The sequence below is a fragment of the Leptidea sinapis genome, chromosome 11, assembly GCF_905404315.1.
Source record: "Leptidea sinapis chromosome 11, ilLepSina1.1, whole genome shotgun sequence".
In the NCBI taxonomy this organism is placed as follows: domain Eukaryota; kingdom Metazoa; phylum Arthropoda; class Insecta; order Lepidoptera; family Pieridae; genus Leptidea; species Leptidea sinapis.
The window spans coordinates 11,489,587-11,512,587 of NC_066275.1; the positions used below are offsets into that span (position 1 = coordinate 11,489,587).

The window sequence follows — 23,001 nt, forward strand, 5'->3', positions numbered from 1 at the left end:
GCATGGATCACATTTCTTTAATTGTATTATTTAGGTTCATTTGTTAGTCTTATTGGTTTATTTAGTAATCGTGATGTTTTCCTAATAAGTATGTAATATAATTGATATCTTGCTTTTAAATTATGTATAAATATTTTTTTAAGGATTTTTGTTTTATTACGCCAAAGAAGAATAAATTTTTGAGTGCATAGGTACTTAAGTACAAACACTATTTTTCAATATTGTCACGTGATTCTTGTTGACTTTAAACTATGTATTGGATACTTATGACGAAAATTTTTGTAGCTAAGATATTTAAATGAATCTTAGTCAAACATTTTTTTTGGCGACTACTCTGTAAACTGCTTCGTCAGGACGATTTAGGGTAATGTTACCCTCAGAAAGCAATATTTTTAAGTATGTACCTATTGGCAAACAATATTTTTAAGTATGTTCATTACTATTTTATTAACGGCATATATCGTACGCCCCTCGGAATAATAATTATGCATGTTTGTTCGTTTGAATGTTTTTAATCAACCACATAGAGATGGCTTACAAAACGACTATGTTTTAATTTCGTTAGACAAATTTACCGGGTATTATAGCACGACCGTTCGCTCTGAACCCAATTCAAATTCAAATATTTTTATTCAAAATAGGATGTGACATCACTTATTGAAAGTCATAAAACTACCATCCATTCCAAAATGAATGCCGCAGACCTGAGAAGAATGGGCGCAACAAACTCAGCTTACTTATGTTTAAGCAGACCAAGTCGCGGGCACAAGCTAGACTTATCATAAATATTAAAGGTAAAATCCTTTGTTTATACTTTAATAGAATGATCATCAGCGTGGAATATTTTAATAACACAGATATATCAAAACGTCGATTTATATTAGATACATACACCGTGTCAAGTATAACTTGGCGGTTAAACGGGGGCGCTTCTAGCGATTTGACATGTTATATTATGTTCATAATATCATTTGAGAATGAAAATTTAATATTTTAAATCATTGACAAATAAGGCAAGAAAATCTGTCATAATTACATTATTGAATATATTAACTCTATAAGTACTTAATAATGATAGATTGTTAGTTCGTTTTTTTGCCACTTGCCAATTTATATTTGGAAGTGTGTACGTATGTTTTATGTCTGTGATAATGACAATTCTGACCGACCTGCAACTTAGCCTCGAATCGTGTTTAGCAAATTAGCAAGACTTACCGGTTGGAGTGATGCGCCTGTTGATTCCTTGATGAAGTGTGAACGTTCCACCACAGAAGTGGCTATGAACAAAAAATTTGATGAAAAATGAGATGAACTTAACACTAAAGGTTCTCGTAAAGACACACTCATGAGAGTGTGAATAGATGGTACAGTGGCATGCTTATATTGGGTCTCGAGAAGTCAACAGAGACTATCTCACAGTAAATAATACGCGAAAACTCGTAAACATTATTTGTATACGGATTTTGACGTTGACACGAAGATACTCACTAACATACTTTGAAATTAATAGCTACATTATTATTATTTATCAGGAAAGTATCACGATTACTGGAATAGCTTTAGATGTTTATAGTATTGTAATATGGTATATTATTGTAGGGAAATGTAGCCGATTATTTTGTACTGCAGAAAAGGGTTCACGGTATTGATAACAAAGAAAATCATTATGAATTTTTCTAAATAATTTTTTATATCGACTGTTTTCACTCAATTTATTCTTGATAATACGATATATATAATGCATAAAATTAACACCAGGAACAAATCAAATTGTTGTGCCTACTCCTTGACTAAGTCGAGTTAGTAAGTATATGTTGGGCGAAGTTTCCTTTTCTTTTCCTTTCCGGGAAACTCTCGCGCGGTATATCTCAGATCGGCGTAATTTTGACGCCGCGTTCTGTCAATGCGTATTATTTTACGTGTAGCAAAAGATTGCTTAAAATTAGAATGATTCAGGTGAATGTATAAGAAAGCTATTGAAACAAGCTATAACACCATGCAAAATAAACTATCATATTAACTAAATAAGGGTCAGAACTTGGTGAGGGAGCAGGGTGCCGTACGGCACACTCCGTTTTGGTGTATCTGAAAAGTCTAGTGCCCTGCGGCACTGCCGATTTGGGAAGGTTAATGTTAGCCTTTATAATAGAATCCTAGAAAATCTAGAAATTAATTCACTTGCAAGATTCAAAGAACTCTTAAAAATCTTTTGTGTGGTAATAAAGTAATAAAATATGCATAAAAGGCATTTATTTCCTCAAAATTGATTCCTTTAGAATTATTTTTGATGTCATTTCTCATATACTAGATTCTACTACCGTTTCGGAAACAAATGGTGCTCTGAGAGAGAAGAAGCGGCACAAGAAACTCTCCCAGCATTCTTTTTTTGCGCTCTTTTTAATCAAATATACAAAATGGTTGCCGCATCGTAAATGACTTGTAAATGATACTTACTTTACTTTGTAAATGATATCCATAGATCACACGGGCCACCGGCGGTAGGAGTGGTCCGTGTTGCTCTATTATTATATCAAACCTTGGAATAGAACAACTTTCGTCCCCAAGCTATTTAACGAATAAATTTAATTGTAATGCCCAGTGACATTGATAAAGACATCTCAGTTGCAGTCTGATTGCGGAAGGGCAAAAGTGCTTAAAGACACGTAAGCACAGTTTTCTTCTTTATCGTGTGTGAACTGTTACTATCCGAATCGGGCTGTAAATTCAACATACGTAACTGGCTGAATAAATGTTTTACATTGCTGCTTATTGATTAAGAATATTTTAAGCAACTGGAGTAAATGCGGCAATGTATAGATATATAGCAGTTGAAGCTTGTTATGGTGTCATTTTTGGTATGTTCCTTAATTTGGCTTTGTTTTTTTACGACGTTATTTGTCTTTAAGTATAAAACTTCTTCATTAATGCTATAAAATGTTGTAGGTACCTACTAACGCTATAGTTTGATTTAAAAAAGAGGCCCGCTGAGTCTTCTTTTCTAATATTATTATTTGGATTTATAATTAAATATGATTTGGAGATTAAAATGCACTTAAGGCGCGGTGATACCTCAATATCGACAAAACTTAGTTTCTTAGAGAGTCGATTACAACATAACGCAATGAAAATATTCCGACGCAAAAAATACAGTGCACAAAGAACGACTTAAAGAAAATTTTGAACCTAATAAAATATTTATATATAATTTGAAATATCCAATAAAAAATTTAGAAGTTGCTTCCCAAAAATAAACTTTTGAGTTAATAATCTCTGAATTTTCAGCAATAACAGCATTCTTTTTTTAAAGAATTTAATAGAATTAGTACATTTCTAAGACTTAAGCCGAACAATTATTCAATTTAATATGATAATTAATAAATTTTTAATAAACAAAAGAAAACCAGTAAAATAAATGCCTATTTGCAGCTTAGCCACATGATAAACACAAATATTGTAGAGTTGATTGTAGAGTTTACAATCCTAGTCAGTCCGCGCCCTAAATCCTAGGATCTATTGTTCCCCCTGCTTGCGCTAGTGCGCCTGCCCTCGTCTCCCTGTGTCGAATAAAAAAATTAGATTAGGAACAGAATCGAAGCTACTGACTAGGAAACGTGTTAGTGTGCCGAGATTTAAATTATATCCTCGAGACTTATTAATTTTAAGAGGCGTAGGAGGGTTTAGGCAGGGCACGTCCTCTGCTTTAATTGAAGGTAAATAAGGACACCCCAGCCTGATTCAGGCAATGGCTTCCCATTCTATAAGGATGTGTATGGAGTCTTTAGCTTTTGCTGCGATGCCGCAAAATCTGCACAGGTTTGATTCACTGGGAACCATTCTGGCTAGGTGCCCATTCAGCTTGCATTGACTGGAGAGGGCTCTCATTTGTCTCCTGTCAAATGTGTAGTTTGAAAAAGTTTGTGTATACATTGAATAAAATATTTTAATTTGAATAAGTTAATATTCACAAGTATTAATTTGTGGATCATGATAGCGATGACATAGCAATTGAGGGAAGGAAATGTGATCCATCCTCGTGGATGGGCACTGCTTGAGGAAGTCGATCCTATCATTGTGGCCTAGGCCTATCTTTAATACGTCTAGATAAAGTGTGACAGCTGTAAAACATCGAAAACAATTGAGGTTGACCTCTATTTTGAGCAATGCACGCACACCAACCCAAAGTGAAATAAAAATCGCGAGTGTAAGACGTAGCATGTCACGCACTCTAAAGTAATAAACCTGGCCTGTTTTCATCGGTTGTCTAGCATCAAGAGGATCTATCCAGATATATAAATTGTCTAAGGTTGCAGCCCATTTTGACAATAAGTTTTTTTACTTATTTTCTAGGTTATTTCTGTAATATTATGCTTTTATTATTGTTTAACAGTCTCTTATTAATTTATTTTAAAGTGTATTTTAAATTATAATAATGCTTTTAACTGTATTTATAATACTTACTACATAAGTTCAAAACTATCAGAGACAGTGTACCAAGAACACTGGCAGAGTTTTCACGCTGGACAGCTAGGATGAGCCGTTGACTGATATAGCTGCTTGTTCTTGGGCTTCCAGTAGCTCAATTGAGACTCATAGATAGTACTTTTTACTTTGGACTCGGCACAAAGATATTAGACTCAGTGACTTGTCATAACGTCAACCGTCACTATAATGTTATACACTTACCCCCTTATTCATAATAGTCTGCTAACTTAAAGCATTGCTAATTCTCACTCTGTCTTCTTTTAATGACCTAAGTCAGAATGAGAAAAAACACTCCTAAGCGGCTGTTTAAAGTTAGCGGACCATTATGAAGGAGGTTAGTGACTACTACTCGGCTAAGTCGAATTAGTAAGTCTTTTGTGAGGCGATGTATATGCTTTTACAAAAAATCCCAGAAAATGTTCAAATCAAATATATAACGAAATTCAAAAGATTAAAAAAAAAAACCGAGCGACCGCCGTCAGGCTTGTAAATAATTGTACGATATTACATTGTCATCCATATTTTTATGAAAAAAAAAGAAGCCTTCTGAGTTTCTTGCGCCCGTTCTTCTCAGGTGAGAGGCAGACTTTTTCGTATATGTAGGTAGTTTTTGGCTTTCAATAAGTGATTTTATATCGTATTTTGAATAAAAATATTTGAATTTGAGATCGACATATTTGCGACGTTTGGTGTCCTCGGCAGACGTAATATCATGTTTGTATTTAAAATTTGAATATAGGTTGACTTACAAACCATACTATGTCACCTCTACTTTTCTTGTGAATCACTTTTCAACTAGCTGATTTAAGTCGTGCCTGGTAAATATTTGTAGTTAGTATGTTTGTTGATTTATAAAATTGGCGGTGAGTTTGTTGCCATTTAGTTTTGATAAAACTCAGCTTTTCCGAAGTGGAGGAAAAAGGTAAAATTAAAACTACTTTGTAACTAGTATAATATATCTATGTCATATATATATATATATATATATATATATATATATATATATATAACGATAAGTGTAATTGTGTGACCTAAAAGTATATGTTATTTATGACTTAACAATGGTCGGATTTAATTTTTAGAGCAGTAGTAGTTATGAAATAGTAGATTGTTATATAGGGGACTTAAGGGAGCAAAATAATATTTTTACGTCGTAAAGTAGAATTATTTAGTAGAATCCTAAACGTAGCAAGGCATTTAAAGTACGTCGCCCGAGCCAAAAATATATTTTGCACCCGATATACACTGTATTTTTCATCGCCCACTATGAGGAAATAATAGTATATTTCATTACGAGTGCGGAAAGCCTGTCATTGCAAAGAGTTTCGACAAATTCCGACCGAGCCGAGGCACAGCCGAAGGTGAGGGTTGACAGTCGGAACAAGTATGCAATGACGGTTCCGTACGTGTACTGTACAATTATGTTTAATACAGTTGCGAAAAAATTAAGTAATTTAATAGAATAATAAAAACACAATAAACTCAAATAACTAATCATGGAAATTGGCGTCAACCGTAAAAGAATATAAGCAGAGATTTTATTTTGTATTCTTCACCCATTCTGGGTAGGCAAAGGGAACTATGCCCATACAGCCAAGCCTTTAGTAGATAGAAAATGAAATTTTATGAGATGAAATTAAATGAAACCTCACCTCACTCATTCATTATTCAAACAATATTTGCGTTTGATTTCTTTGACACTTAACACTAAGATATTCCAAATTCAAGTAGTGCGCGGCAAATATAATTCCGGGGCACATATAAAGACGATTAAAAACTCATTACTGCCCACTAAAAGTTTCTTATAGAAAACACCACCTTTAGGTGCACTTAAATGCGAACCAAGTCGTCCTTTTCGAATACATGGGATGAACGTATAAAAATTTTCAACTAACTGAGACGTCTTAAAGTAGGCCAAAATCACTCTCCTAACACAGCATTAATATTGCCGGCTGAGACAATATTTTAGCTAGAACATTATATATTTAAAACATCAGTGACAGCTGTCATGTGATAAAAGTGTCTGAAATTTCGCACCAAAAAGGTTTGACATGAATCCAACACCAAGACTGAATTTTTATACTTATTAACTAACTCTATTATTCAAAACATATTTATACACTTTCAGGGGAGGCAAATAGTATAAATCAAGGCATATGTATAGACAAATTAATGTAATATGCAGCTATAGGTATCACGTAATGCGCATGTAACACTCGTGTTCATATATTATCATAATATGCATATAATTACCATAGTCTTACAATAAACTAGCGTATAAACAAACAAAGCGTGTGGGCATACAGAAAAATAGAAAAGGAAACCGAATCTATAGTTACTGTAACCGATATTTTGAATATTAAATAAATCTAACCACTAGCTGACGCACATATTGAAAAATTTAATTGGTCTCGCATTATCCGGATGTCGGGTCGTCTATAGGCTCGTATATTGTAAGATTTCTAAGTCTATGATTATTACAACTTGTTTAGTTTTGGCTGCAATAGTAATAGCAAATAGAGAACACTTTATTAGCAATAAGAAACACACAACACCTTCAATTTAAAATATTAATGAAAATCTTAAAATACTAGAATAAGATTACTAAAATATAGAAAAAAAAAAACAATAATTACAAAAATATACTTAGATTAAATACGTCTAAATAGACTATGACAGCTGTGAAAACGTCGAAAAAAAAAGACTTTAGAAGTAACCTCTATTTTGAGCAATTCATCGCGACTATAAGACGTAGCTTGTCACGCACTATCTAACCATATAAATAAATTATCTAACGGTCGTTCCCAATATGCTATCTACAGATAGAGATAAATAACTACCTTCTACTGTCAGTAATTAGCTGTCAATAATCTGAAACTGTCCCAATATACCCAATAACTGACAGACAGGGTGTACGGATAAGGTGAATTACCGTCGATAAGTTTATTGGGACAGAAAAGTCAACGATAGTTACGCTTTTTTACATCAAAAAGGCCACAACCGGAGATAGACTGAATATTGGGAATGGCCGTAAGAAAATATAGAAAAAATAAGAATTGTGCTGTGCGTAATTCCCTGTTAAAAGGAGTTGACTAACAGCCGTTCCCAATATTCAGTCTATCTCTTACTTGAGATAAAAATCGTAACTATCGTTGACTTTTCTGTCGCAATAAACTTATCGACGGTAACTCACCTTATCCGTACACGCTGTCAGTCAATGGGACGACGTATAGCTTACCAGTCATAGAAGTTTGTATGGAAATTGCAATTCACGCATCCCAATATAAATGATAAGAATGACCTATCGGGTATTTTGGGACAGCTTCAGATTATTGACAGCTAATTACTGACAGCAGAAGGTAGTAATCTATCTCTATCTGTAGATAGTATATTGGGAACGGCCGTTTGTCCTTTGTTGTGTTAGTACCAGAAGACACCAACACTACTTATATTATAGATATATATTAAGGTAATAAATTACCTATAAATTTAAAAGATATATTAATTGTTCAAATAACCAATATAAAATTTAAATTATAATACTGGAAGTAATTTGGAAATATAAATTATTAGAAAACCCTTCTTAGTTAAAATACCAACTTAAGTTTTTACTTCTGCTGGCAGTAGTATATAAGTAGTTAAATAATATATATTTCCTAAAGTTTACCAATGTTTAAATAGTTTGATAAAAATCTTAAGACTCAAATCATAACAAACGGCACATGACGCTGTACAGATTTAAGTGATTTATAAATAATGCACAAAGGAATTACAATGAATAAATAAAGTGCTGCCTTATATAATTATTCATTACGTATTTAAATTCAACGTTATCTTACTTGGCTCGATACATCTACAGAACCGTTCGATGTACTATCTAAATAGGTACTTTGTAAAAGGAACATTTTACAAATGTGCATGACCGCTTTGAATCCACCATGTCGGAACCCGCCATATTAGAATTCGCCTTTTTGAAGTCCGCCATATTAGAATCCATCATGTTGGAATCCGCCATATTAGAATTCGCCTTTTTGAAGTCCGCCATATTAGAATCCACCATGTTGGAATCCGCCATATTAGAATTCGCCTTATTGAAGTCCGCCATATTAGAATCCACCATGTTGGAATCTGCCATATTAGAATTAGCCATATTAGAATCCGCCATATGAGAATCAGCCATATTAGAATCAGCCATGATAGAATCAGCCATAATAGGATCCACCATATTGAAATTCGCCATCTTGGAATTTTATTACTGCTAAAGTGGCAATTCTAATACGCACATTATCAAAATTTCAACTGTATAGCTATTGTTGTTTATAAGAAACAACCCGCTGTCAAATAGAAGGACGAATAGCGGAGTCTTAATAATGGGATTCTCGCTAGTTATCTTTTGGGTACGGAACCTAAAAAAAGATCACTTCGATGCTCGTCTGATCGATACCCAAAACCAATTAATACTATACATAGTCTTGCCGTTAATATTGTTACAATAAAAATGTATTTTATTTCTATTACATAAAAATTTATTGCTATAGTATCAGTTAGTTATAAAGCTCATTCAAAATTATCCCTAGTGGCCTTAGCACAATCTATAAAAACTAAAAAGTCGTGTTCAGTTATCAAAACCAATATCACCTTTATCACAAAAATATGGTTCATTCACTCCTAAATAGCTAACACCTAACCGACGCTCAATTATCACTAAATAAAGAGAAACTTGGTTATTTCTTACATACTGAAATTTTTGTAATGTACCTGTTTACACCTGGCAACCTTAATGTTGCGGCTGACTGAGCATATCTACGGCTGGCAACCATATTTTATTTATTTATAATTTAAAATGACATACAACTTATTAAAAAAACATATAGATACAATTTACATCAGAAAATTAATTATAAGTACTAAAATAAATTAGAAAAAATAATAATAAATTGAGAAAACATTGTAATCTCAATTTTTTTTAAATAACTAATGACGAGACAAGCTATTCGCTCACATTACACAATACAGTGCTGCTCAGAAGTCTTGACTGAACCCAAAGTTTGGAGCGACATCACAATTGAGACATAAGATGTAAGTCCATTAGCCCAGTAATTTCTCTAGCTACGGCTTCATTCAAATGCTTCGCAGCAGAATATGACGCATCTGTTGTAAAGTCCAGTAAAGTCAACCTTCAAAAAAAGCGCGTACACCTTCCTTAAGGGCTGGCAACGCTCCTGTCATTCCTCTGGTATTGCATATAATGTGGGTAGCGGTAATCACTTAATACCAGGTGACCCTCGTACGCTCGTTTGTACTCTTTTTTTTCCATAAATAAAAAGAAAAAAAATGCTTCCCACTTAGGGTTACCATCCGTCCGGATTCATTCCGGACATGTCCGGACTGTATATTATTTAAACGCGTAGAGTTACCACTAGTTACTTCAAATTTAAAATTTTTTGTCACTACAGAATTACATGACATGGAGAAGTGATTTTAAACTTGGTGTTATTTTACACTGCGTATATAAATAAGACAGGAAGACTGTAGTCCAGACATTGTACGGCTCTCTAACGTGTCCAGATTTTATTAATAATTCACTATATGGAATATATATTATGTAATAATATATACATATTTATTATGTAATTTTATTACTTATATATTGAATATCAAATAAGTTTTAATTTTTTACAGGAAACGATATCTAAATAGATCAACTTAAAGACTTTTATCGAGATTTCAGGTTTTTGACAGGACTTGTCAAATTACTTAATGGTGACCCTACTCCCACTAGTAAACAAATTCTTAAAGTCTAAGAAACACAGCTTATCCATATCTAAATTTCTAATTTATAATGTCCATATAATTTTATTGTGATGATTTCTCAGGGAGCGACCCTGAAGCGATATCTACAATGTTAGAGCAGCCGCGGAAGCAACTAACACCTGCGTATTAATAAATACATTTGTCAATTGTTCTGTATACTCGTATCATAAACAAACTACCGGATATGGAGTTCCACATTGCAGGAAGTTGACAGATTGATGACGTAACGCACACTTGAGATATACCACATTCATGACGTAACACAAGACATTACAATATATAAGTGCCATCAGAATATATTTTTCAAAACACTTCAAAACATCGCAAGCGTAGTCGCAAATTGCGGCAACTAATACTATGCCCAAGTGGGTGTATTCGAGCCAGTCTCGAACAATGTGTGACGTTGACGTGCCACATGTTCTGTTAAATTTTACTAATAATTGAAACTAAAATGCCGCGTTGCGTAGCATAACTTTGTAAAAATAATACTACAAGAAATAAGAATGAGACTGGGATCACATATCATCAGTAAGTATTTTGTATTTTATTAATTTCAATGTAAAACAACACGAAGCGTATGTTTCAAAATTTTAAAGATGCCATTGAGTGTGACAAGATGCCGCGCACACAAACATCTTTGCAAATAGCCAATGCACCCTACAATTTAAAGTTAACGTAATAAAAAAGGTATTCTTAGGTAGTGCGGAATCTAGTTGGAGCGCAGCGGAGACCAATCCATGTAAGTCAAAATATCATGCATACTAGGAAAAATATGCATAAGTATGGTAAAAAGTTTGAACTGTATAAATTTAACATTAGATATAAACATAAAATTGATATAACCAGTTTTAGAAGCACTAAGGCAAATAAGTCATTTTTGGGAAATTCTGTTAGATTGTTTAATATACTCTCCACGAACATTACAGAATGGCCCGAGAATGTGGTAGAAAAGGCAGAAAAGGCAGAAAAGGCATTTATTTTCTCAAAATTAACTCCTTTAGAATTCTTTTTGATGTCATTTCTAATAACTACTAGATACTACTACCGCTTCGGAAAAAAATGGTTATTATAGTATAAAAGAGTATATTGAGGATGAAGAGGTTTGGCGTACGGTATTTTTATTCAAAATAGGATGTGACATCACTTATTGAAAGTCAAAAACTACTACCAATTCCAAATAGAATGCCTCAGACCCGAGAAGAATGGGCGCAAAAAACTCATATCGCGAGTCTCTATTTTTTTCAATTCAAATTCATAATATATTTATTTTCTCTCACAATCACATAGTATACACAGTTTATTAAAATCGAAAAATTGTTTTAATAACAATTATGAGAGACCGGTGCTTGAAATAGGTAACGAATTCCTGTGCTATAAGTCACCAGGCCCCCAAAGCACAATATGCTATGTAATGTTGTAAAAGATATCAAAAAAAATAAGTATATTATAATAAAATATAATTAAATAAAGAAAACTTATTAAGATAAAGAAAGTAATTGGTGTCAGTGTGGGTGTTGGTTATGTGTATGTGTGTGTGTGTTTGAGTGTGGGTAGTGACTTGGTGAATGTTTTGTAGAAAATTTTTACCTTATAATATTAAGAAAGTTTTCAGTTTCAGTGTAGTCTAAGTGTTTCAGCCATTCAAATAGAAGTTTTTACTTTTTTGATTGTAAACTGAAGGTATGTATGTATCTATGACCCCCGTAGCATCCATGTAGTTTTAATTACGTAATTTACTTTATCTACAACCATGCTTTAAATCGTCTATTGAAGATTCTGAAACATATTGCCAACATTAAAACACCCAATGTTCTAATAACCAATACATCATCCAAACGAGTGTTGTAATGAAATTCAGTACAACATTATATCATCCGTTTTCATAATAACACTTCTTGGTATGGTATTATAGTTACTAGGACTGTCTTTTTACTTCTATACAGAACATGTATATAATATATATTATGGGTGTAGATAAAGTCTATGCAACTGTTGATAATATTACACAACAGTTGCATAAATAACTATTATGACTCTTTTGCGCAGTTGTTTAAGTAAACATGACTAATTGTAAATTAATGCATTTATAAGCTTACGTAAATAAAAATATTCATTTCATTGCAAAGCTTAGGTATAGATGACATGACAGGCCGATATTGACCCATAGTGACTAATTTAATTTTTCAAAGTGTACTAATAGTTGGCTAGATTAATATTCGAAATACTAAGAAGTTTTTTTTTATGGAATAGGAGGACAAACGAGCGTACGGGTCACCTGGTGTTAAGTGATCACCGTCGCCCACATTCTCTTGCAACACCAGAGGAATCACAAGAGCGTTGCTAGCCTTTAAGGAAGGTGTGCGCGCTTTTTTTGAAGGGTACCATCAAAAAAAGCGCGTACACCTTCCTGTATTCATGTCGTATCGTCCCGGAAACACCGCACAAGGAAGCTCATTCCACAGCTTTGTAGTACGAGGGAGAAAGCTCCTTGAAAACCGCACTGTGGAAGACCGCCACACATCCAGATGGTGAGGACGATAACCTAACTTGTGGCGTGTCGTGCGAAGGTGAATTCGGCGGCAGGAATCAGGTTAAACAGCTCTTCGGAACACTCCCCGTGATAAATGCGGTTAATTAATTCCAAACGTGCCTAGCTGTTTTGTTCCACAGGAACCCATCAGATTTTCCCCTACCAGAAAGTGCTCAACGCGGCAAGAGAACTTTTCACTTCAAAAATCCGGGGCTGCTTGTTGTTAATTGCCAATTTAATTGCTATAAATATTTGACAGATTTATAGCTATCCAAATGGTTTAAGTCTTCTTAAGTATTAATTCCGCCAATATCCTCAGGACATGTTGACCAAACTCCGGCACGAGACTAATACGAAAATATTGGCGGAACTAACACTTAAGAAAACTTAGAGCATTTATATTTCCGCAAAGTAACGCCTACTTTAATAAATTGTATCTGTCAACAAAATGACTCTACTCTACGTAAGAGACGAGAAATTTTGAAAAAATATCAAAATACGCGCTTTTATACAATTAAATTACAAATTTTTTGCTTATCAAACTATTCGTCTTAAATAATTTGTATAAAGTACAGCAATAGACTATGGGTATGTTCCGATATGCACTGCAAGCACTGCACAGTGCATCTATAGCACTCACTGTAGAAAAATTCGTTCCGCCATGGACTGCCAGTATACTGCCGTAGTACCCTAGGGAAATATATGACGTCAAATTCGCCGCAATATTCTACTGTGAGCACTGGCGTTTTCGAGGTAAGGTACTCGCAGTACTTTGAGCACGTGATCAGTCAAAACCACTGGAGTGCATAACGTTTTATAAACAATACCTACAGTTTAATCCCAAAAATTTTATTTTGACAGTACTCCAACAAATGTTTTTTTTTAATGAACTAGAAAACTTAAATAAACTCATTTGAATGCTGCGTCAAAAATGCGGCTGACAGTATACGGGATTGCGTTCCGTTTTAAATAGTAACCACTATAACTGGCTATAAACGAACGGCTTCACAGTACACTAAATTGATGTCACACTGTACTGTGATCGCAGTGCATATCGGAAGATACCTTTAATCGAGATGTATATCTAGTTATAGTCTATTGCTGTTAGACAACCAATAAAAAGGCCAGGAATATCAGTGTGTTAGTATGCGTGAATTGCTCAAAATAGAGTTTAGTTCTTAAGTCTATATTTTTCGACGTTTTCACAGTTGTCATAGTCTATCAAGACGTATGATTTAAGCTATTCGTAATTTAAACTTATTTATTTCTACTATTAGGTATGGTATACTATAAAGCGTGTTTTTTTATAATTTAAATGACAACGAATAATCGACTTCTTTGTGTGCGCGTGTTTTATCACGCGCCCTTAGTCTTAAGGACAAAGACACGAAAAAAATCGCTTATCATGATTTATAACGGTCATATTAAAATATACTTTACTAAAAAATTTGTTATTTTAAAGTGATAGCCCTCACTTCAGGGATTAATAACACAAATTAAATTTATCATTGGTACCTCACTCGAAGTGAAAAGCTTATAAATTTAATATGTATATCTCTATTGCTATATGTAGATTTTAGTTTTATCATGGTATGAGTACATTGCTTCTTGCCAAATTACAGATCAATCAATGTCGAAAAGTAGTCACCAAGGGGGCAATGTTCACTAATTATTTAGGTACATGCTCATACCACACTTAAGCTTTAATACTGTTTATTGAAAAAGGATTAATATTGTAGATTGCCTTGAAGTGAGAGTTATTAAAAGAGAATGTTGCGATGGTTTCATTTTCTAGAGAACTGCTAACGTGCGATAGGAGGCCGGAAATATCACTCCTGTGACGAATTGAACTGAATATCGTGGCCTAGTCTCAGTAGTACGATGATAGATGATTGTTAAACGTATATAATATGTATCTAGTATTAGTTTCGTCCTACATACATACACGTCCATACCCGCACAGTTACATACATTCAAATACACATCACTGCACTCGCCGAGTGTGTTATCTCCTTTATCAAAAGTCCATCGGACTATCAGTCTATATTAAATCGTAAGCGACCCTCTCTCCTTCCCACAAGCACACAGCCAGTCCAAGGTTCGAGTCCCTTTCAGCGATGCTCACGCCAACGACCTTCAGCGTTAGGCGAAGCTAACTATTTCGATTCACGCGTCCACACGATTCCCAAAACAAAATATATAATTGTTGTGAAAGTCAGCGGCACATAGCCTCCCGTCGTCCGCACACGGACCCGCGGACGGCTGTTCGTAGTAAATAAATATATAAAGTCCCTTATGTCAAAATTATATGTTTTTTTTTAACTTTTACAGAAATAAAATAGCTATATTCTCTTGTTAGAGCGATAAAAATATAACCAGTAGTTTAGAAGCAATAGCAAATTAAAAGTTGAAGACAAATTAATTTCAGTAAGTTTTAGTACATGGTATTTTACGCTTTACAAAATTTTAAAAAGTTCGGATTGGAGATTACATATAAAAATCAAATTCAAATATTTTTATTCAAAATAGGATGTGACATCACTTATTGAAAATCAAAAAACTACCACCCATTCCAAAATGAATGCTTCAGGCCTGCGAAGAATCGGCGCAACAAATTCAGCGGGCTATTTTTTCATCAAAAATATGATTTACAATTAAAGTAACATTTACAAAGTAACAAAGTAATATTGTACAATTAAACTTATTATTTGATAGCCTGACGGCGGTCGCTCCATTCCCAATCTGTGGTATTATTAAGAAAGTCGTTTATGTTATAGTAGCCTTTACCACACAAACGTTTTTTAACAATTATTTTGAATAAAGTAATACTTTTATTTTGAATTTTCTGGGATCCTGTTGTAAAAGCATATACATCGCCCCACAAAAGACTTGCTAACTCGACTTAGCCGAGTAGTAGGCATTATAAGCTTATGTCTGTTCCTGATGTTAACATTATGAATTTATCAAGAATTTCAATTAAGATGATCTTTATTTGACATATATACAGATCAAATTAGAATAAGGTAAGGTAGTTAATCGATAAACCTTGTATAATAATTAAACACAATGTCAACATTCAAGGCCTTCCAATATAACACCATACAAACAGACGTACTCTACTTAGGTGTTTAAATATCAGTTAGTCAGCATGTACAAAGTTTAGTTGGCTGAGTATATGAATATATTTAATATTTGTGAGAGAAGGAAAGTCTTCATAAAGCCACCAAAGAAGTGGAAGCAATCACCACAGACGTTAATATCATCCAAAATATCTGGATGTGTACCGGTGTTGCACGGTGCTGTTTTCAAGGAAGTTTCTTTCAAGTGCTTGTTATGTGTGATGTGTTCTTATAAGCTTCAGAACCGGAAGTCGATCCGGGATCCGATGCTTTATTTCCAAGGTACTTAGAATGGCATAGAACATTTGAGATTTTTTAATGGATAACGCCATGGTTATATTTAGAGGTAGTTATTTAGATGACATATTTGGTATTATTTTATGAATTAATCTAAATTCAAAATAAAATATTTTTATTCAAAATAGGATATAAAATCACTTATTGGAAGTCAAAAACTACCACTCATTCCAAAAGGTATGCCTCAGACCTTAGAAGAATGCCCATTCTTCTAAGGTCTGAGGCATACCTTTTGCCCATGTCCTAGGCAACAAACTCAGCGGGCTTCTTTTTTTATAAATGTATGGTTACAAACAATATGTTACGTTTTTTTTAAAGTGATAACCCTAACTTCTAGGATTAATACACAAATAAAATTTGAAAAACTAAATTTTATGAACGATGCGGGATTCGAACGCACGACCTCCGGAGTTCCGTGCCGTTCCGTGAAGCCACAACCTGAGAGTTGAACAAACAGAATTTTATAACGAGGCGGTACTCGAACGGTTAGCTCAGTTGGTTAGAGCACCGGCACGGAACGCCGGAGGTCGTGGGTTCGAATCCCGCATCGTTCATAAAATTTTGTTTTTCAAATTTTATTTGTGTATTCATCATAGAAGTGAGGGTTATCACTTTAAAAAAAAACATAACATATTGTTTGTAACCATATATTTATAAAAAAAGAAACCCGCTGAGTTTGTTGCCTGAGGTCTGAGACACACAATTTCAATGTAAAACCGTACAATAAAATTTATTATTAAATAGCCTGTCGGTCGGTCGCTCTTTTCCCCAACAGTGATATCATTTATATGTATAGTCATTTATAGTAGCTGCACATAAGTGATTTCAGTTATGTGTATCTTGTTTTCAAGTTCCAGGGGTAATAGTGAATGAATTTAGGATCATTTTGAGCGCTATTACAAGAATATGGAAAACGTTTTACTTTTACAATTTGCCGTTTAATGCTTGGGTTCCTAACGCCACGTTTTTATAGCGATCCTACCTACTAAGTTAGAGGTCCCGGGTTCGAATCCCGGTAGGTGCAAGCATTTATATGATGAATATGGATGTTTGTTTCCGAGTCATGGATGTTTAAATATATTTATGTATGTTTAAGTAAGTATATTGTATTAAATTTATCATTGTCTTGTAACCCATAACACAGGCTATATTATATGCTTAACTTGGGGCAAGATAATTTGTGTTTGTCACCTGTTGTTAAGTGATCACCGCCGCCCACAATCTCTTGCAACACTAGAGGAATCACAGGAGCGTTGCCGGCCTTTAAGGAAGGTGCATGCGCTTTTTTTGAAGGTACCCATGTCGTATCGTCCCGGAAACACCGCACAAGGAAGTTCATTCCACAGCTTTGTAGTACGTGGCAGAAAGCTCCTTGTAAACCGCACTGTGGAGGACCGCCACACATCCAGATGGTGGGGATGATATCCTAGCTTGTGGCGTGTCGTGCGAAGGTGGAATTCGGCGGCAGGAATCAAGTTAAACACCTCTTCGGAACACTCCCCGTGATAAATGCGGTAGAAGACACACAATGAAGCGATGAGTCTACGCAACGCCAAGTGATTCAGCCGTTCACAGAGCACTGGGTCCCCGACAATTCGAGCTGCTCTGCGTTGCACGCGGTTAAATAGATCGAGCTGATACTGGGGTGCGCCAGACCAGAGATGACAGCAATACTCCATGTGTGGCCGGACCTGCGCTTTGTAGAGCGCTAGAATGTGGGCCGGCTTGAAGTGTTGCCGTGCTTGTGTAAAAAGTGTGTCAATATTATATTATATATTATAAGTGTCGTGTGTGTGATGCATAATAGTTGATGTACTTAATTCATGTACTTACCCAATGCCAAAATACCGGTTTCATTGTTCACGGCTGTATGGTTGTATTTTGGCGTTTTAATTTTTAAGACAATCCCTACTAATGTTATAAATGTTAATGTTAGTTTGTTTGTTACGCTTTCACGCCTTAACCAATGAAAGATTTTGATGAAATTTAGTACAGAGAATGATTAGAACTTGGAAAAAGACATAGGCTACCTTTTACCGCTAATATTGAGTGGTGAGGCAACCGCTCATGGACATCTGCAACGCCAGAGGCCAAGAGATGCGTGGCCGGCCTTTAAGGTGGGAGTATGATCTGTTCTTGAAGGCTCCTAAGCCGTATCGGTTGGGGAAATTTCAGCCGGTAATTGAATCCACAAAGTGGCTATGTGAGGCAAGAAATTTTTTGTTGTCGGTTGTGGAAAGCATAGACACTGATTAGGCATTATTTATAGGTAATTTTTTTTTAAATATATTATTAAAAAATAGCTCTGTAGTAAATCCTATTGCTCCGATTATGATTATTTTTAACCGACTTTTTAGTGTCTAGTGTGTACAAAAGTCAGACAGACAGACACGTCGACTCCATCGTTTTATTATAGCATTTTTTATGACAATAAAGGACGAGACGAGCAGGACGTTCAGCTGATGGTAATTAATACGCCCTGCCCATCACAATGCTGTGCCGAAAAATTCTGATCGGCACCATAATTGCGCTCGTCACCTTGAGACATAAGATGTTGAGTCTCATTTGCCCAGTAATTTCACTAGCTACGGCGCCCTTCACACCGAAACACACTAAAGGCTATATATTACTGGTTCACGGCAGAAATAGGCGCCGTTGTGGTACCCATAATCTAGCCGGCATCCTGTGCAAAGGTGACTGGTTGGTAGTACAATATATATAGTAATATAGTAAAAAATGTATATTAAAATTTAGCAAATGACCGCTGTGTGTCTTTGCTGTCACACATTTGACATTCGACATAAATTTAAAAGTTATTTGACTTATTTTAGTTACGATAAGCCATGGTATCAATATATTGAATGTGATAATAATACAGTGAAAATTTTTATAATTACGGTTGAAATTATGAAAGTAATTATGAAAATAGGATTAATTGAATGTTATAAAATTGACATCTATATTACTATAATTAGCCGATATTACTCTCCATCTAAGAAAGGGCCCAAGGGTCAAATAATACTTTAAGCCGGCTAACTACATTCTAGCACTCTACAAAGCGCAGGTCCGGTCACACATGGAGAATCGCTGTCATCTCTGGTGTGCAAAACAGAGCAGTTTGAATTGTCGAGGACCCGTTGCTCTTTGCTACGTTGTGTGTGCGTCTGTGCGACGTTGCTTCATTGTGTGTCTTCTACTGTATTTGTCACGGGGAGTATTTCGAAGAGAGATTCCTGCCGCCGAATTCCACCTTCGCACGACACGCCACAAATTAGGATATCATCCCCACCATCTGGAAGTGTAGCGGTCCTCCACAGTGCGATTTTCAAGGAACTTACTTCCACGCACTACAAAGCTGTGGAATAAGCTTCCTTGTGCAGTGTTCCCGGGACTATACGACATGGGTACCTTCAAAAAAAGCGCGTACACCTTCCTTAAAGGCCGGCAACGCTACTGTGATTCTTCTGGTATTGCAAAAGAATGTGGGCAGCGGTGATCACTTAACACCAGGTGACCCGTACGCTCGTCTGTCTTCCTTTTCCATAAAAAAAAAACTTGTTGCTTCATTTCGGTACGCCTGTTAAATCCAATAAAATAAATACTTTCCCAGATTTAATCAGGCTGATTTTAATGCGGCCAATGTAAATTCGATGTATTTTTTTTAATTGTAGTGTTTGTTTGAAATGCTTTTCAAATTTTCAAAAAAGGCAGCATCCTATCTAAACATGTAGATACATATATACATATACTACTACTGACCCAGCAAACGTTGTATTGCCGATATTAAAATCGCGATACAAAAGTAACTGTGGATCGTAGATGGGTCATAATTTGAAGTTGTGTGTATTTTTTAATGCTGACTCACAAATTTAAAAAAAAAATCAAAAAAATAAAAAATTTGTGTGGACCACCCTTAACATTTAGGGGGATGAAAAATAGATGTTGTCCGATTCTCAGACCTACCCAATATGCACTCAAAATTTCATGAGAATCTCACTAGCCGTTTCGAAGGAGTTTAACTACAAACGCCGCGACATGAGAATTTTATATATTAGATGATTCACTTCGGTTAATGGACACGGCAATGGCGTTCGAATATAATTATAAATTAGTATAATAACATAATACTCGTGTATCTACTAATCACGTGTGAATGCTAATTCAGTTAAACTAGTAAATGCGTGAAATTAAAAGCAATCACAACATTTGAAAACTGGTCTTACGAGTATTTTAATTCATTTAATTTATAGATTAATGTCAAGACTATAGAGTCGATTTATCTTTAAGGTGTCTACCCACTACACCATACTAGACTAGTAATAACTCAGGCAAAAATTAAGCAACTATTCTTTTGAATCTTTGCCCTGCTATAAAAACGACACACAAAGCAGGCGAGAGGTGTGATTGCTCTTGTGCCAAGTAAGCAATGGGCGCAAAAAATATATATTTCATGCAATTACGTTCTACCAGAGGCGTATCAGTTAAGCTCTGTCCAAACTGAGGCGAATAACGCGCGGGACGCGGGACGGAAGTCGCTCGCGCCGATTGTGTCAACTGTCAGCTAACTTGTATGGACGTGTTCAAATTGACGCGAGTAGTCGCTCAAGTTGAAGCGAAACAAGAGCGAATGACACCCGGCGGGATTGTTAAGTCTCACAATGCAATGAATGCATGATGTTTCTCGACTGAAGAACCAAAAATGACACGCGGGAAGTTGCGTCAGTTTGAGAGGCTAAGCGAGCGAGCGAATTGCTCTAAAACGCGACCCGCGTTATTCGCCTCAGTTTGAACAGAGCTTTATACGGGACCCCCGTGCTGTGGGGACCCCGATCTACAGAAACACCGTAACGACCTCCGTACCTACTCGTCAGACGTCGACCCAACCAACTATCATAAATTTTTGAATTGATTGTATTGCCTTCACAGATTTTGTTGTCCAAGTTCACAGAGTTCTGCTGCAAAGGCAGTAATGACATTCCCATGAGATGGCAAAAACGGAACAGTAAATACTTTAATGAAATGAATATATCTGTCGGGGTGTAGCGGCCAAATAAATTATATAGTAAACTTATATCCGTCGGGTAAAGACGGAACTTTCTTTTACCCTTTACATGTCAAACAAGAAGGTAAATTATCAAAGGTTTTACGTAAAGTCCCAACTGGATTGCAAATAGATAGCTGTTTATTGAAAAGAAAAAAACAAATACTTTAAAGCGGGAAAAATTATTGTAGTTTGTTGTTCCTCATTGATTTTGAGAAGTAATTGTCTTTGACAAAATGATTTCAAGTGAAGACAACGAGTGTGATGAACTTACTTTAACGCCACCTGAAATTCAAATTCGGCAAGAGCCATTTAAAATTATTGTACACGTTTTCGCCACAATGAACGCACTTGACCACAAAAAGGCATTGATGGACTTACGTATGCGAGTTTTGTGTATGTTGTGTTATTTACAAGTTCGCCCATCAATGCCTGTTTTGCTGCCGCTGCAGTAATGTGCTATTAAGTATTTAAAAATATTCACTGCAAAGGGCGATTTCATACTCTGCCTACTACTACTCTACAAATAAACTGCCTTTCCAACAGACTTGTCAAAAGCCTAATAAAAATCAAAGAATAAGGATATATATTGTAAAATCAATTAAGAAGGTTTAAGCACTTTTAAAGGCACAAAAGGCAGGTTCATAAATCCCAATGAAATGCACCGTTTACAGTGACGACTATTTGCTGTAACCGCGCAGATGTTGATATTTTATCTGCCGTGAAGCGGTAATGTGTAAGCATTACTGTGTTTCGGTCTGAAGGGCGCCGTAGCTAGTGAAAATACTAGACAAATGAGACTTGACATCTTAGTCTCAAGGTGAAGAGAGTAGTTGTAGTTCCGCCCGGAATTTTTGATTTTTTCAATAATCTTGATTCCTCTGGTGTTGCAAGAGATTGTGGGCGGCGGTGATCACTTAACAACAGGTGACTCGTACGCTCATTTATCCTCCTATTCCATAAATAATAATAAAAATAAAAAATCTTGAGCGGTGCTGCATTGTAATGGGCAGGGCGTATCAATTACCATCAGCTAAACGTCCTGCTCGTTTCATCCCTTATTTTCATTAAAAAAGAGCAAGTTTCCGTCCCCGTTCAACGCGCCGAGATCTAAAACGAGGCATATTTGGAGACAATTGAATTATCGTGTCGGACCAAACGTGCGACGTGCGTGTCGCAGTCAGCCAGCCACAGCGAAATTGAGTGGCAATTTATCAATAACAACGCTATGAAGTGTTCCGGTTCAAGTGATACATCATTTCGGTCAGCATTCGTCCACTGGGCCCTAGATCGTGTTTCGCAGACTCACAAAACACCTATATCTATAGTACGCTATGTATGGTGTTTCGAAGCAGTTTTTGGATTGAAATATAATCTTAGCGAGTAGCTATTCTACTAGCTCTCTCTCTCTCTAGCTATTTTTATTGAATGATTCGTATAAAAACACGGTTTCATATTTATGAACCCATTTCTGAGTGTATAAATTAAATTTGTTTTTGATACCTAGTTGGCAAACTCGAAAATGATGCAACCATATTATATTAAAGTTTTATTACAAATAAAGGAAATGCGTCACAATCCGCAAACGACATTGTGTCTTTTATGCAGTCTCAGAAAATTCGCTCCGGTCGCCATGTTATGGATAACGTCGAAACCATTTTTGAAACAGTGGAATAATGACAACATATTAATAGTAACGACAGCTCTAGGATTGGAGA

The 23,001-nt window shown here is 35.4% G+C and overlaps 1 protein-coding gene across 2 annotated transcripts in view; it reads right to left on the reverse strand.

The window, feature by feature from the left end:
- LOC126966850 (synaptic vesicle glycoprotein 2B) overlaps nucleotides 1–23,001 on the reverse strand; it is a 78,330-nt gene that overhangs the window by 47,122 nt on the left and 8,207 nt on the right. The window contains exon 1 of one of the 2 annotated variants that reach the window (XM_050811115.1): nucleotides 1,216–1,351. The exons of the other annotated variant lie outside the window; for it this stretch is intronic. The gene's annotated coding sequence lies outside the window, so the exon portion shown is untranslated. Of the gene's footprint in view, nucleotides 1–1,215; nucleotides 1,352–23,001 lie in introns of those variants that run through there. 2 annotated transcript variants of the gene reach the window in all.